The following is a 17,901-nucleotide window of genomic DNA, read 5'->3' on the forward strand; positions in this document are numbered from 1 at the left end:
ATATATATATATTACATTTATTATGACATATGTATTAGTTATGATATTTAAACATTTTAAAATATTTTAACTATGTTTCTTTCAATTATATGTATTATTTACTTTATTTTACATTTTTTAACGTTAAAAAAAACTATATTTTTAACAACAATATTTTAGAAATCAATATTTTTTTCTCGATATCTTTGTACTTACCATTATGTAGATAGGATGTCGATATTCTTGACTTCTATATTTTTGTCACAATATTTTTGTTCCTCAATATTGTGGTATTCGATATTTTGTCAGAGATTCATGCAAATCAGTCTAGACCCCGTTCCCCATAGGAACGGTCCATATACAACTGCCAGGCCAGGTCCTCCCTGGACCGGAAAACAAGCCTCCTGATACCAGTTTTGGGGTATCACCCGTCACCAGCCAGGCTGTCTTGAATCCAGTGGCATTGAAAGCACTGGACCCATGTCTGGGCACATCCTTCCCATTAAGGGTGACTTATAACATCACAAAAAGATGATGGATGGAACGCTGAACATTGTCAAGCATTCAACCCCAGTCACAGATCTGGGTTAAATCCATTGTTCTTTTGCTTACCACACCACCTCAGTTTGGACGCATCTATATGTAAATCAGTCTTGCCAATGCCCGTTATTGGAACAATCCAGCCTGAACTGCCAGGCCAGGTCCTCCTTGAACCAGAAACAAGCATCCTGAGATGGGTTTCAGGGTATAACCCCTCATCAGCCAGGCTAGCTTGAATCCAGTGGCATAGCGAGCATCGGACTCACGTCTGGCCATACCCATCCCACTATAGGCAACTTGTAGCAACACATAAGATGATGGACGGAATGCTGAACATTGTCAAGCATTTACTCCCAGTGATATATCTGGTTTGAATCCATGGTTCTTTTTCTCATCATGCCACCCCAGTTTAGATCCAGTATATGCAAATCAGTCTTTACCCTACTCCCCATGGGAACAGTCCAGCACGAACAGCCAGGTTCTCCCAGCAGTGGAAAAAAGGCATCCTGGGACAGGTTTCTGGGTACTACCCCTCATTAGCAAAGCTAGCTTGAATTCAGAGGCATAGCAAAAATGGGGCCCACGGCTGGGGATTCCCTTACCACTAAGGGGAATTTACAGCAACACAAAAAGATGATTGACGGAATGCTGAACATTGTCAAGCATTCACCCCCAGTCAGAGATCTGGGTTAAATCCATTGTTCTTTCGATGCCATGCAACCCCGATTTAGACTGTGTAACTCAGTCTTGCCCCTGCTCCCCTTGGTATAAGTCCAGCCTACACTGCCAGACCAGGTCCTCCCTGGACTGGAAAACAAGCATCCAGGGACCGGTTTTGGAGTATCACCCCTCACCAGCCAGGCTAGCTTGACTCAAGTGGCATAGCAATCACAGGCCCCACGTCAGTGTATACTGTTCCCACTAAGGATGACTTATATCAACGCAAAAAGATGATGGATGGAATGCTGAACATTATCAAGCAGTCACCCAAAGTCTCAGATCTGTTTTAAACCCATTGTTCTTTTGTTTATGTTGCCACCCCAATTTGGACCCAGCCATCTGCAAATCAGTCTTGACCCTGCTCCCAATATAAACAGTCCAGACTGAACTGCCAGGCCAGGTCCTCCCTGGACCGGAAAACAAGCATCCTGAGACCGGTTTTGGGGTATCATTCCTCATTAGCCAGGTTAGCTTGAATCCAGTGGCATTCAGGAGCACGCAACCAATATCTGGGAATACCCTTCCCACTAAGGGTGACTTATAGCAACACAAAAATATTATGGATGGAATGCTGAACATTGTCAGGCATTCACACCCAGTGACAGATCTGTGATACATCCATTATTCTTTTGCTCACTACGCCAACCAGTTTAGACCCAGCCATATGCAAATCAGTCTTGATCCTGCTCTCCATGGGAACAGTCCAACCCAAACTGCCAGGAGATGGAGTAGGGTCCACCGTGGTTAAACCTATTGTCCACCTTCATCTAAATCTGGTGTGTGGACAATAATCTTGGCAGAATGCATACTCTGTGCCATCGTGAGGGAGTATGCTTTCTACCAAGATATAAATCTTCTAAAACAGAAGTCAAAAATGTTCACAGGAGCAAGGCTGCAGGCTGTGGCCGAGGAGGGCACCACAAGGTCAAATAGATCAGGATGAGGTCCAGGTGAAGTTGTTGAGGTTTAGAGGGAAAACTCTGAGCTGGGCAAAAGTGATTTTTGCACACAAGGAAGCTAGTTAGTTTTGATGTCTTTGCCCGATGCAGATTTCTACGTTTGCACTTAGCCACTTTTTTGGATATCCAATTCCTCCTGCGGGGCAAGACTGTAGGCTGATTCTGAAGAGGGTTTCACAAACTTGGTTACCTTCTGTGTGAGCTCCAGTTAAATATGATTTGCTGACGGGATAGATCAAACTGGGAGAAACCAGAATCTACATCCCAGTAGCAATGAACTTTGGCCTAATCAACTGATCAGATTTGTCCTGGTCCTTCAGAGTTATTTTGAGGTAAAATGTTTCTAAGTCCCAGATTTCTTAATATGTGAGGAGGAGTAAACATTGGCACATCCCAGGCTTTCAGAACCTTATGAACAGCAGTTGAGGGAAGAGGTGGGCTGAATTTGCGGAATTAGATAAAAACTCTGTGAGGTGCATCAGAATTCTGCCAATGGGCAGAAAATATGCAGCTGCACCGCACTTTAGGTTGAAATCTTTTAAATAATTAGACAACAAACAAGATGAAGTGAGAAATGAAGCCCAGATCGTGGGCCGACAGCAATCGAATTGCTTCGCAAGGCATCAAAATAAAACCAGAATGAACTTTCCTGCCTTCCTCCCTCCCCCAACCCTTGCCACCCCTTCCCATCTCCTCCGCCATTTGAACTGCCTGACAGAGAAGCAAAAATTGGGCCCAGCACTCTATTGCTCAGTACGGTGATGTGTAGGTCGCATCTTGGCTCAACACAGGAAGGTGCAGAAGCCGCAGGTATCGAGGGCAGGATAGCTCGCGGAATGCCGAGCATAGCAGACTGACAAAGGGCCACCACACATCAGCGAAGGAAACCCTATCCCCTTGAAGCGAGAAAGAAATGTGGTCCATGCCAAGAACATACCACAGTCGATGGAGCCATCCCTGTATAGTTGGCGTTCTGTCTGTGCTCCAGTGTGATAATATATTTTGTAGTGCCACCCCTAGCTCTATACCTAGTTCAGGGGTCTCCAAACCGGTCCTGGAGGGCCGGATCCATGCCAGATTTTTTGGATATCCCCATTGAGATACATGTAGTTATTTTAAAAATCTGGCATGGATCCGGCCCTCCAGGACCGGTTTGTAGACCCTTCACCTAGTTGGTTACCTTTACGAGATTTGAGGGGAAAGGTAAGCCTATCAGACACTCCTAAGACCACATATGCGGGGAAGCATAATAGCGTGGTATTGAAATGACAATCAATCTCGTCCAGTACTTGCAGCCAGTAAGTAGTAAGGGTGGGGCAGTCCCACAACAGGTGTAATAGTGGGCCTTCTGCATCACAACCCCTCCAGCAAGTGGGGGAATGGTCAGGGTCGGGAGGGTGTGAGATACCAGTACGTCATAATCTTAGTGGGGATCTCAATGCTCGATATGTTACGCGCTGAGTGTCGGACTCTGCAATGAATATATGCCCCTTCTTTAGGGGTCAGAGTTCGTCCGAGCTCAGCCTTCCATCATCTTTGGCCTGCTGACTTGACCAACTGTTCTGGGGGACGTAAGATGTGGTATATTTCTGTAATGAGTCCCTTTGTGGATTGTTTCGAAACCAACCAGCGCTCATACTGAGTGAGGGACCTCCTTTCTCCCGGACGAACCTGGCGCTGCATGACCCAATGTCGTATTTGCAAATAATGGTAGTGTTCAGTTTTGGGTATGCTAAAGTCAGATTTAAAATCCTCGAAGATCGAGGGCCCTTAATGTAAAAAAAATGCCCTATAGACCTGTACTCTGCTTTGTCCCTGTGGCTAAATGCCTCCCAGCCAAGGCCCGGAGAGAAGTTAAGGTTTTCGGTAATAGGAGTGAGGGGCGATGGGAAATTTGTTAGACCGTTGCGTGTGGCTGTAGCATCCCAAGCTTTCAATGTAGCTCGAGCCACAGGAAAGCCATACAGCCCATGAGGCCTAGAGGCTTTGCAAAGGAAGGGAGTCTTCCAGAGAAACTTTCTTGCTAGCGCGTGCTCCATAAAGAGGCAGCACTTCTCAGATTCCGGTTGGGTCCATTCCAGTAGACTCCACAGCTTTGTCGCTTTGTAATAGCGGTCAAGGTCGGGAATCCCCAGCCCCCCTTCCTCATGGTGCAGTGAGCAAGGGACTCATGTCGGTGATGGATCAAGCCCTGATCTGTTGACTGGGTAGGAGTATTCTGCTTAGTCCCTTGCTCACTGCACCATCAGGATTCAAGCAAGCCGGGCCGAAGACGGCTGTAATGCCGGAAACCGGTCCCAGGAAGCTTGTTTCCTTTCCAGTTAAAGAATTGGCTTGGTAGTTTGGTCAGCCCTGTTCCCATGATGCACTGGGCCAGGGACAGACTAATTTGCATGTAGCCAGGTTCTGAGCTGGGATGGTGCAGTGAGCTAAAAAACGATGATGGATCAAGCCCTGATCTGTTGACTGGGTAGGAGTATTCTGCTTAGTTCAGATACTCTGTCCATCACCACCCCCTTTTCTGAATCGTTTTGTCCACCACAAGCGTGGAAGGGTATGCTCAGATGTGAGTCCCTTGCTCACTGCACCATCAGGATTCAAGCAAGCCGGGCCGAAGATGGCTGTAATGCCAGAAACCAGTCCCCGGAAGCTTGTTTCCTTTCCAGTTAAAGAATTGGCTTAGTAGTTTGGTCTGCCCTGTTCCCATGATGCACTGGGCCAGGGACAGACTAATTTGCATGTAGCCAGGTTCTGAGCTGGGATGGTGCAGTGAGCTAAAAAACGGTGATGGATCAAGCCCTGATCTGTTGACTGGGTAGGAGTATTCTGCTTAGTTCAGATACTCTGTCCATCACAACCCCCTTTTCTGAATCTTATCCACTGAGACAAAGGCAATACATTCCGACTGAAGCGGCTTCAAAACACCTGGGAGAGGTTCTACCGGAAGGGTTTGAAAAAGGTATAAGACTTTGGGGAGTATGCTCATCTTGAGAGCTGCCACTCGACCCAGCCACGAGAGATTAAAAGGGTGCCATCTTTTGAGCTCCTGCCTTGTCTGTCGCAGTAGCCGAGTGTAGTTCAGGAATATCGTTTTCGGTGGTGGATAATGACAACATGATGCCCAGGTATGGCATGGCCTTTTGATCCCAGTGAATGGGGCACGTTAGGGCCAAAGCAGTAGTTGTCTACTTCAATGAGAAGCCCAACGCTTGGGACTTTGCCACATTGACCTTAAATCTTGAAGCTGCTGCGATTTCCTCTAACTCGACCAAAAAAGCCGGAACTGAAGTTTAGGGGGACTCCAGCGTGGCAATGACATTGTCCGCATTAAGTCAGATAATATGCTTCTACCCCCAAGAAGGATCCCTTTGATCAGCTGGTTCTCCCGAACCCTCTGAGCTAACGGTTCCATGTAGAGAGCAAACAGAGGGGTGGAGAGTGGACAGCCCTGTCACATGCCTCTGGTGATGTGAAAGGAAGCAGAGGTGAAACCACTCGAACAGTGGTTGAAGGGTGTCTGGAGCCGCTGAACACCCATTGGCGGGAGCAGCGCCCAATCCCAAACCCCTCCAGGACAGTCTCCAGGAAAGGCCAATGGACCCTTTCAAATGCCTATTTGACATCTATTGATGGGAAGACGCACTCCTCTGACTGACGGTGAGACTTATCCAAGAGATGCAGTAGCCTTCTGGTAACATTGCTATACTGCCTAGTCGCAACAAATTTGGCCTGGTTCGGGTCTATCAATTCCAGCATCATAGGTCCCAATCTAGCCGCAAGAATTCCTGTGAAGATCTTAAAGTCTATGTTCAATAGGGATATCGGCCTATAAGAGGCACAGTATCTGTTGTCTTTCCCAGGTTCGGCAGTACTGCTACTGACGCTAGAAGCATCATAGGCAGCAGCTCTGTGGTGTCATTAATAGTATTAAAAAGTTGACTCAGTATGGGGGCTAAGGTTGAACTAAAGGTTTTATAAAAACATGGTGGTAAATCTGACTGGGCCAGGAGATTTAAGAAGTTTAAGCCGAGCTATGGCCGAAATAACCTCTTTGGTTCTGTCTAGAGCCACCGCCTGGTCAGGTGTCAACTTGGAGTGTGTTATGCCCTGGTAATACCTGGAGGGGTTCTGTTCCACCAAGGGCTGAGCAGTATATAGATTTGCGTAGAAATCCCAGAATGTATTAGATATATCCACCTCTAGTGTAATCTCCTCACCTCCTTCAGTCAGGATGATCGGGACTGTTGCCGCCTGTTGCTGTGCTGTTGTGGAAGAGGTGTGGCGCAGCAGCTAGGGTGCCTGACTCCTGACCATGGGGTTAACGATTCGATCCCCTGTGCCGGCGGCAGGTTAGCCCAGCACCCTGTGACTCTGGACAATAGCTCGCTTAATCTTCCCGAAGGCCCCCAGCGCCAGGACACCTCTCCGGAGGTAGCTGTGCACCTTACAAATGCTGGTATTTCATATTTCAGTTTATGAGCCAACAAGTAGCTGCATTTTTCCCCCGGTATAAAATGTGTGCTTCAAGTGAAGTGCAGCGTATTCTTCTCTATTGAGGTCTAGGCTGGCCAGCTGCACCCTCGCTGCTTTTAGCTAGCTCCAAATTCGGGGGGCCCCTGTCCTCTTGTGAATCCCTTCAAATTCCAGTACTTTCACAGAGAGTTGATCCCTCTTCTCCCTGTTTACCCTATTGTCTGCAGCCGATGTAGCTATGAGGTCGCCCGGGCTACTTATTTGAGGGTTTCCCAAAGGGAGATGATTGAGGTGCCCTGGGTGTCATTGGTAGCTAAAAAGACTTCCAGTGTTTTTGTGAGGTGTGTTACGACTTCAGGGCGGTGAAGGAGCGTGCCCCTAAGTCTCCAGGAGTATGATGGTCTAGAGGTGTCGGGAAGCAGCAAAGTCACAGTCAGGGCTACATAATCTGAGAGTGCTTGGGGTTCGATTACTGAGTTCTGCGCTATCGGGAGGAGAGAACGCGTCGTTAAGAAGTAATCCAGCCTTGCATATGTACCCTGGGAGTGATAGTAGAAAGTGTAGTTGAGTTTATGGGGATGAAAATGCCGCCACAAGTCCACCAGTCCCAAGTCGTGTAACCACTGACGGTTTGCATCAGAGAGAGCCCCCGTTTGTCCCTGCCTTTGTGCTGAATGGTCAAGCTGACTGTCAAACAGGATGTTCAAGTTGCCCCCTACAAGAATTTGCAGATCGGGTGTAGATGTTAAGTCTCCTATTGCCTTATGTAAGAAAGTCTCCTGACCCTCGTTAGGAGCATTTATAGTGGCCAGTGTTAATGTGTGTCCCCCTGTGGTCAAAGAGTGCACCAGGATCTTCACTCTAATCTCTGATACTCTGGCTCCCACCCTCCCAGGAAACGTACATGCAACAAGGATGGCAACCTCAGCCTTCTTGGTGGGAAGGGAGGAGAAGTATTGTTGTGGGAAGGCCTTAGAGCACATCCTATGTGTATCGCTGGACAGCAAGTGGGTCTCTTGTAGTAAACAATTATGGGTCCTGGAATTTTGTGGAGGCAGCCAGGTCCTGGAATAGCGTGGGTTTCTGCCCCTGGTATGTAAAGTCTGGGTTTCGCCAAGACCCACGGAGGATCCTTTCCTTCAGTTGACAGTCATGGACACAGGTCAAGATGTCCACCAGGGGCGCAGAGGCCGCTCTCTGTGGGCCAACCTTGTGAGTACAATCCAACTTGACTGGGAATTCTGGGGATTCTGCAAGGATGGAGCGTAAGAGACCTGCCACCAGCACCTTGATATCTTCATCACCTTAATTATGAGCCATACCTTGGATGTGGATGTTGTTCCGCCGGGACCTCTGTGTGGGCCTGTAAGTCTAGGGTCTGTTCTTGCAGCCAGAGGACTTCTTGGTGTAGATTCTCAATTTCCTCGCCCTGTCCAATTTCATGCTCCTCCAGTGTGTGAACTCACTCTCCCAGGGAGTCCATATAACGACATATGTCTCGTAAGTCTACCAGCAATTTGCGTTTCATTGTGGAGAGGTCATCTCGGAGAAAGGAAAAAAGCGGCTCCAGGAAGGATCGACTGACTGGGGCCGGACTTTTACTCCCCTCCATCTCGTCTGCACGCCCCAGTCCCGGCTGACTTTCCAACTGTTGAGTTGATTTTAGCAAGAGATCTTTTACGGACCTGTCCATCCTGCTCGTGGGAGCAGTCATGACTCTTGCGTGTGCTGGGCCCGCATCCGAGGTGAGGGCAAGGTGTACAGGGATCCACAGGCAGGGGAAACTGTGAAGAAAGACTGAAAGGCAGTATCACATCTGCCGGGTCTCTGCCGTATGCCCCCCCTGCTCGAGCCCTCCGCATTCACTTTGTATTCAGCACCTCAGGCGGGAGCGTGGTAGATATATTATGTTTGTTATGTTAAAATTTTTCTAAAGCGCTGGAATACCCATAGGTGTCTTGGCGCTGTTTCAGTGGCAATTAGGTGAGGGTAATAGGTGCTGAAAGTGATTATGCACCTAAGAATTGAAAAGCCAGGTTTTTCTTAGCTTCCTAAATTCTAACAAAGTTGGGGCTGCTTTGATGTTTATAGGTAAGCTGTTCCATAGGGCAGGGGCTTCAGTGGTAAAACAACTGCCTCCCCATCTTTGTCTCTTGTATCTGGAGCAGGGCATTGTCATGGCATTTTTAGAGCGAAGTTCTCTATTAGGAACATACCATGAAAGAGATTTTTTTAAATAGCAAGAGCCTTCATTGTGCAGGGCTTTGAAAGTAAAGCATAATGCCTTAAATGTAATGGGGTTTGCAACCTTCAGCCAATGCAATTCCTTGATGGCAAATGAAACTGGGTGAAATGTAGGCAAGTCAAAAACAAGCCTGGCTGCTGCATTCTGCACAATCTGAAATTTATGAGGGGGCGTTCCCGGGGCTGCAAGGGAGCCATGTGCCCCTGCGTTTATTTGGCAAATAGCGGGGAAGTGGTGGTCCCCAGGGTGTGTGGGGGAGCTCAAGCCCCCCACACATTTTTATTTCTAATAATGAGAGCCTCAGGGAGGTGGCGGTCCCCGGTGCTGTGTGGAGGCTGTGTGCCCCCCACAAATCAACAATTAGGCCCTGGGGAGGTGGCAGTCCCTGGGGCTGCGGGGTCCCCGCGGGCCCCCGCTTTATAATTTGGGCATTCCCCTGGGACCTGGCCCACCCAGGGGCTTAACAATAACAAAGCATTTTTTTTTAATTTTCTCGTCAGGATTAGTGCACTCGGCGCGAGTTCTGCCGTTTAAAAAGACAAAAATGTTTTTTTTTGGCCCTGGGGTCCCTGTGGGACCCCCTTAGCAAGCCTAGGGTGTCAGGGTGTTTCTACCCTGCCCATTGTTCTTGTTTTCTAATGTTGTTTTCACTGTTTTCTTCTAAATCAGTTACCGAGCCACAAGATGGCTGCCAACACTTCCTGGTTTGTAGTGTTGGCAACCAATCAGAAATCAGCTTGTGCTCGGGAGGAGTCACGACTCCTCCTCGGTGCTCAGATATCGAAAGTTTTCTATTTTAAATTTCTCAGGAACTACTGAATGGGTTTACACGATTTTAAAAAAAAAGGTTGCTTTTTGGACCAAGACCTACCTTTTTGCCAAATTCCGCTCAGCAGTTCAGGCTGTAGCCTTGTCTAAAATTCCTATGGAAATTAACATGGGGAAAACACGTTTTGGGATCCCCCCTTTTTCACCCCAAACGTTCCAAGACAGGAGCTGACCGGAGCGGACCATTCATTTTGAAAATTTCGTGAAGATTCATCAATTTGCGCCAAAGATATTGGCAAATCAAAAAACGCTTTTTCCTATGGAAAACAGGTCCTAACTATAACTACCTACTGGCGACCACCAGTAGGTAATAAATATATATAGAAATATATATAAATATAAATATATATTCACTGAAAAAACCATAGGTTTCAAGCACGTTATAGTTAGAAATTAGTATTTAAAAAACCTTAGAAATTCACTGAAAAAAACATAGGTTTCAGGGACATTATAGTTAGTTGGACATTTCATTAATACAAAACCATAGAAATTCCATAGTTATAGTTAGTTCAGCTAACTATAACTCGCGCACCCGCAATGCCCTGCTCATGACGTCACATATTACATCATTCTTGACATGGTCGGTGACATCACTGATGACATCTCAAATGACATCGCTGATGGCATCATCCAGTGACTATTGGCAAATCAAAAAACGCTTTTTCCTATGGAAAACAGGTCCTAACTATAACTACCTACTGGCGACCACCAGTAGGTAATAAATATATATAGAAATATATATAAATATAAATATATATTCACTGAAAAAACCATAGGTTTCAAGCACGTTATAGTTAGAAATTAGTATTTAAAAAACCTTAGAAATTCACTGAAAAAAACATAGGTTTCAGGGACATTATAGTTAGTTGGACATTTCATTAATACAAAACCATAGAAATTCCATAGTTATAGTTAGTTCAGCTAACTATAACTCGCGCACCCGCAATGCCCTGCTCATGACGTCACATATTACATCATTCTTGGCATGGTCGGTGACATCACTGATGACATCTCAAATGACATCGCTGATGGCATCATCCAGTGACTGTTTCTTTAAAGTTTAAATATGTTTTATATATATGCCAAGCTGTATTAAAGAATGAGTGGGTAGAAGTGTCTGGATGCACGATTTAGCAGGTGTGTAACTGATTGTATAAGTGAGTGATTAAACGTATCTTACTGAATGCATTGGTTAGTGACTAAACTGTGTGAATGTCTCTATCAATCTGTCCGTTGTTGTGCAAACTGCTACATGGGTTGGTTAGTAGGTACATAAGTGTCTATATGGGTTATTGCTTGTTTGCCTGAGGATTTGTATGGGAGAGTGTATGTGTGTGGGTGGGTGGGAGGTGTATGACTCTGTGCATAGATGTGTGAGTGGTTGATTCACTGGGTGCATGGGTTCAAGAGTGCATGTGGAAACAGCTGTATAGGTGGGTGAGTATGTGTATGGGTGTGTTGGTGAGTGAATGGACGCCTCAGTGGTACATGTTTGAGTAACTACATATGTAAAAACCAGTATATGTGAGTGATGTTGTATATAAATAACTATATGTGAGAGTGAGTGATTGTGAGAGTGGCTGTATGGATGAGTGTGTACTTGTATCACTGATTATATAAGAGTTGTTACTATCTGTATGAATAAGTGAAGTGGTGTGTATATAATTGTATATGTGAGTAAATGGGACTGTGATAGATTCTTTGCATGACTAAGTGGATGTGTGAGTAACTGCATGGAGGATATCTACAGCTCCTTCCCGACCATGCACAGCAAGGCGCCGGTGGCATTGTGCTGTCAGCAGCTTAATATTTTCCACTCTTTTCCCCCGATTTCGGTGGATCAGCTATGATCGCTGTGCGGTAGGATTAAGTCAGGCTCTCCCGCCGACTCTCTTAAACCTGACCAATTCAAGAAGGTATTGCCTACCATCCTATCCTCTCTGATTCAGGTTTTTAATAATTCCCTTAGTACTGCTATCGTGCCTAGAACATGGAAACAGGCCAAAGTCATACCTTTGCTTAAAAAGTCGGCTCTTGATCCCACTAAAGCAGAAAACTATCGGTCCATCTCTCTGCTACCTTGGGCAGCCAAGATTACTGAGGCGTATGTGAACTCCCTCTTGTCAGACTATCTCACTCCTAACAACATTCTGGACCCCTCTCAAAAGGGCTTTAGACCCGGCCACAGCACGGAGTCTGCGCTTCTGGCTGTGACGGAACATACCTGGTCAGCCATGGAGGGGGCAAACTTCGGCATTGATCCTGTTGGACTTAAGTGCAGCGTTTGATACGGTATCACATGACATTCTGCTGCGTCGCCTGGTGGATGTAAGTATTATGGGTCAGGCCCTGGAGTGGCTTGCCTCATTCCATCATGAGAGGTCTTTCTCAGTATTAGCCCCCCCCGTTTATGTCCAGTGAACATGGCATCAACCAAGGGGTGCCACAGGGTTCCTCCCTTAGTTCAACCTTTGGCTGCCGTAGCCTTGAGTAGGGGCCTGACCATGGTCTCATATGCTGACGACACTCAGTTAGTGGTGGCACTCTCTAATAACACCAATCAAGACGCCCTTAAGTTTCAGGGCGATGTTGCGGCAGTGGCCGAGTGGATGACTGCTAACTGCCTCCAACTTAATTCCAACAAGTCAGAGGTTTTGGTGGTCGGCAGAGACCATGGTCTGTGGAGTGACCTCTGGTGGCCAGCTAGTTTGGGCACGCTCCCTTCCCCCAAGCAAGTGGTTAAGAACCTGGGGGTTTGGTTGGACTCATCTTTAAACTATCGAGTCCAAACCGAAAAAATAGGAGGTACTTGCTTTGGACTTTTACGGGGGCTTAGGCTGCTGATGGGCCTCTTTGATGCCCCTATACGTCAGGTTATTATCCAAGCTATGGTCCTGTCCAGACTGGATTACTCTTGCTCCCTCTATTTGGGGTCCAATAAAGCAGAGGTTCAGAGGCTGCAAAGGACACAAAATGCTGCAGTCAGAACACTTCTAGATCTGCGCAAGTTCTGCTCTGTGTCCAGTGCCATTCACCGCCTCCATTGGCATCCGGTGCCCAGGGGCATTGAATTCAAGGCTCTGTGTATCTCTTTCAAGGCCTTGAAATTGTCTACTCCGCCTATTTTGGCTAATCTCCTCTCACCGTATGTTCCTTCACGTACTCTCTGGTCAGAGGGTCAGCATTTGGTAGTGGTCCCCCGGATCCGTAGAGTGCGGGCTGGTGGTCGCTCTTTTAGTTATAGAGCTGCAGCACTCTGGAACACACTACCTGTGCAGATTCGTGACTTAGAGAACTACCTGGAATTTAGGAAGGCCATCAAGACTCTGCTCTTCCCCACTAACTAGCTGGTGTCACTCTGCAATCTATTGGTCTTTCTTTCAGTGCCGGGACACCCTTTTGCTGGGGCAGCTGTCGCACTATGGAAAACATCCTAACATAACATAATATATGTGATTGTCTGTATAGGTGTATGACTGCAGATGATAGTATTGTATTTATGAGTACCTGCATGTATGAGTGATTGTATGGATCAATCAGTAGCTGTGTGTCTAGACCTAGCAATCAGTGAGTGTGTATGTAGTAACTGGTATTGCTCAGTTAACAATTTGGAAAATGGTACTGTATTTTTCTGTCGATGTATTAAATGTTATATTAGAGTATGAAGAGGTGCATCAGATCTTCACGTGGATAATGTCATCAGTGATGTCATTTGAGATGTCATCAGTGATTTCACTGACCATGCCATGAATGATGTAATATGTGACGTCATGAGCAGTGCATTGCTGGGGCTCGAGTTATAGTTAGCTGAACTAACTATAACAGTTTTCAACAAAGGAGGGAGGGAGAGGGAAAGTGGATTTGGTCTCCCCTAGCAATTTACATAAACAAAGTAGAATCCACTCTAGTGGTGGTAGTGGTCCCTACAATGGTGGGGAGCACACAGTGTTGTGTAAAATACCCCTCACACACCAACAGGCCCCTTGGTGTCATGCTTCATCATCGGGGTCTTCGCACCCCTCTACGGGATGCGGCGTGCTACGACTTATGACTACGTAGGAGGACTTGAAGTGAACTATGTGTTGGTGAGTGTGTTTTTTTTTTAAGTGTGAGTAGTGAAGTGGTGAGAGGTGAAGGTTTAAAAAATACCTGGCTCGTAGGCTAAAAATAAACTTTATTAAGCCCTCGGCTGGTATCGTTAAAAGGGTGCAGGGTGAGGTTGTTACTGTGTTTTAAGGTATATCAACCTCAGAAAGTGCGTCGACATGACATGTTTCGGAGTGTGGAAACTCCTTCTTCAGGACGAGGGAGTGCACAAACCTCCTCACCTTACTCATGATAGGCATATCGTCGGAGCAGCGTTGAGGGGATGACAGCCCATCTAAGCATGCTGTAACCGTAGCCACACTGAGCCGGAAGATTACCCCCAATACCACGCAGGGCTCATGAGGCCACCCTGCCTTGATATATAAGTCTCGTTCTAGTATCGCCAACTGGGTGCAACAGACTTCTGGATTAAAAAACATAATTAGGAACATTACACCTAATTTTTTGTAGATTATATTTTTGTAACTAACACTTTAACATCTACACTACAATTAATACATGTCTTTAGTCAAGAGAAACTAAGTGACACGGTTTGCTGGGTAACAGTTTTTAAGCTCTCCAACGTTACACAATTTCTTTTTGTAAATTTGTCTGGTCAACATCCACAAAGCATCTTGTGGAAAGAGCTGTTTGCAATATAAAAATTACACCATTCTTATACATCAATGTACATTGGGTTTTTCATCTTTTTTTGTACATAGATAAGCAAATATATATAGCATTAAATCAAGAAAACCTTCAACATCCTCAAAAATTCCTAAGGCCGCAACAATATTACCAACACTATTTGATACATTTCTAGACATAAGTAGAACCCTGCATCCTTTTTCTTTTTTTACCTACAAAGGAAACCGCCTCAAGCATCGCATGGTCTACTATCTCACCAATTATCATATATCAGCCTTCCCCCTGTATAGATTGGAGATATTGCTTCAAGGGTTCCCAGAAGTCCTGGGGCCTAGATGCCTGCGGCAATTCCTCAGCGTAAACCTCCAATGTTTCTCTACAATAGGACATATCTGTAAGCCAGTCTTTGAACCTAGGGGGGCGCTTACTGCCCCATCTAATAGCAACACGACGTTTAGCTAACAGAAGTGCTACAGCCAGAAATTTCAATCGTTTTGCAGGTTTGAGTTTGTATACGCCCAGTAAACATACAAGTGGAGCATTCAGTACCAGTTCTGATAACATCATTGTAAGTGCTCTCATTATATCTTGCTAGTACATATGTTTCTGTGGGCATGCCCATGCTATGTGCAAGAAGTCTGCATTTGGTGCATCGCATCTATAACACTTGTCATGTGATTGCAGGCCATATCTGTATAATTTTAGTCAGGGTATAGTAACATTTTTGTAAGAATTTAAAGTGTATTATTCGCAAATTGCTGTTTGAGGTCATCAATTGTAGCTGCGTACAACTATATTCCCAATCCTGTTCATCAATGCTATCTCCTAGTAACACTTCCCACTTATGAAGTGACCTGTTCGCGATCCCGCTTTGTTCTGACTGTTACGCGTTGTATAGGCGTGTGACTAACATTTGACGAGAAGGTGCTGTCAATAGTTTCTGCAATGCCTGAAATGTCTGTGGTTCATCCGGAAATTAAGTATATAGCTCCCTGATTGCTATTTATAACCGCAAATGGGCAAACTTCTTCATGGATATAGTATGTATGCTTAATGACGGGTCATCCCTTTGGATGAATCTACCATGTGGGAAAACTTCCTTCATTGTGGATAATTTCATTCCCCCCAACAATTGTAAAAAACAAATCTCTTGCGTGACTGATATTTTCGGATGGTTCTCGATAGGGAGTGATGGAGTGTAAACGGGAAGTTTTTCTGCTCGAAATGCTAGCGTTTACCATGCTCTTGAGGTACAGTGCACTGTTTGAATCTTGTTTCTGTTGGTGAAGGACTTAGGGCCCGACACATAGGCTACCAGTGGGGTTGGTTGTACACTATCCCGTTCCACTGCCACGTGTGGTATGTACTAATGGGGTTGTAACCAATAATGAGCGTGTTGCACCTTTGCACTATAATAATATTGTTGTAAATCTGGTGCCCGAAACCTCCCCTGTGGTACGGTTTTGTTAATATGTCCCAACGTATTCGGGCCTGTTTACCCGCCCATGTTAGCCTCTGCATAGCCGATCGTAATTTAGAAAGCAACATCTGCGTTAGCCAAATAGGAATATTAAGAAATAAATAAAAAAAATGAGGCAAGACTATCATTTTTTGCAGAGCTATCCTGTCTGCCAACGAGAGGGGAATCTGTATCCACCTATCAATCTGCTCTTCAAGTTTGGTTATCGCCCTTTCATATTTTTTTCTGATTACCAGTTCCCGGTCCCTGTGTATCCATATGCCCAGGTATTTTACCGGGTCAGTTTTGCGATTTCAGGGGATAATCTAAGTTCGGCTTGGTTGTTGTCAATGTAAGGGGTATAATCACCGACTTGTCCCAATACATTCGCAAACCCGAATATTGTTCAAATCGGACATATTCTCTTATGAGGTTATTCAAATGTATTTAAAAAAAAGACAAGGTGGGCAATGCACTGCGTTGTTGGGGTAGAAGTTTTTTTGGAAGATGTTAACAATGAATCATTATTTTAAAGGTGCTCCAACTGGTGGCGTAACCGTCCGTTTACGCCAGAATATAAGCCTTAAATATGTGTGAACACGGTCAGTGCGCACATCCCAGTATTTGGGCACTCCCTCTGGTTCAAGAATGGATAGGCTCCGTTGAATTTCCGAAATTTATTTAATTTGAGTTAGTCTTTTCATAAGTCTTTCATTAGTGGATTATTTTCATCCAGATTACATAACTTTACACAAAATCATCGTCGCTCCAATGCATTTCGGGTCGATTACCCTTTTTCAAGGAGCTCTGAAAATGAGAACGATCTGCATTTGTATCAAGATTGCATTGACGAATAATAGTATACAATACAAGCATATCCCAATGGTGAATTTGGACAAACAAAAGTCTGTGCAAAAAGATATAGAGGAAACCGGTAAATGGGGAATGAAATGTCGATGTGGCTCAAATGTGCAGGAGAATTATGGGCGCACCCAGAAAAGTAAAAGGGATCTGTGGGCGGGTGGCGGGTAACAACAATAAAGAAGAACAAGTTAGAAAAATGCTCACGTGTACAAAGGGCTGTGATGCTGTGCTGTACGGGTCAAAAACAAGAAAGTTGGTGGTTAGGGAAACACTCCATGAGCGAGTGCAAATATAGCGGAGGCTAATTGGTAGGGGCTATGTTGGGATTACCGAAACGGGATTCTGTGGGGGGACTGTCGAAGTCTCCAGGTTGGTTTGCTGCAACGTGAAGTCGCCGGGTTGGTGTATGGGCTCGCTAATGAAACCGACTCGATAATAACAAGGAACGGGGTGGGCGGTGATGGAAATCAAAAGAGGACCAACGTGTGGTGAAGGTGGGGGCCATATTGGAACAGGTAAAAAAAGGTGAAACTAAGCGGGCAGGTAATCAGCAAAGGTACAAAGAAGAAATAAGTTACCGGAATCGTCAAGGGATAAATGTGTTGAAACATGAAGGGTATACTGTCACTGATAAGATGGAAAAACATAAAAAAACATAACAAAAAACGGGTGACATTGAATGTAAACAATAGGTACATGACATCTCAGTAAACTAGCACAAGATAGATGTGTCCTTATATACCCAGCCGGGTATTTATAAGAAGCAACTTAGTTCGATACGGTCATGAAGACCAAAAGGTTTACAAGATTGTAAACGGTAAATCCATGAAGTTTCTCTTTGGAGAAGGAACTTGTTGTTGTCCCTTCCTTCCTTTTTTTCAACAATTTCAAGGACCATGAATTTCAACTGTGCCACGGTGTGATTATTTTCCATGAAATGTGCGGCCACACTGGATTTTGTTTGTTTGGTCCTGATGTTGGATTTATGTTCGTTCAATCTGACTTTTATTTTTCGCTCTGTTTTTCCTATGTAGATCTTTCCACAAGGACATTTGAGTAGATAAATAAGGTTGGATGAGTCGCACGTTGCATTAACTTTC

Source organism: Lissotriton vulgaris, chromosome 2_1, assembly GCF_964263255.1.
Source record: "Lissotriton vulgaris chromosome 2_1, aLisVul1.2, whole genome shotgun sequence".
In the NCBI taxonomy this organism is placed as follows: Eukaryota; Metazoa; Chordata; class Amphibia; order Caudata; family Salamandridae; genus Lissotriton; species Lissotriton vulgaris.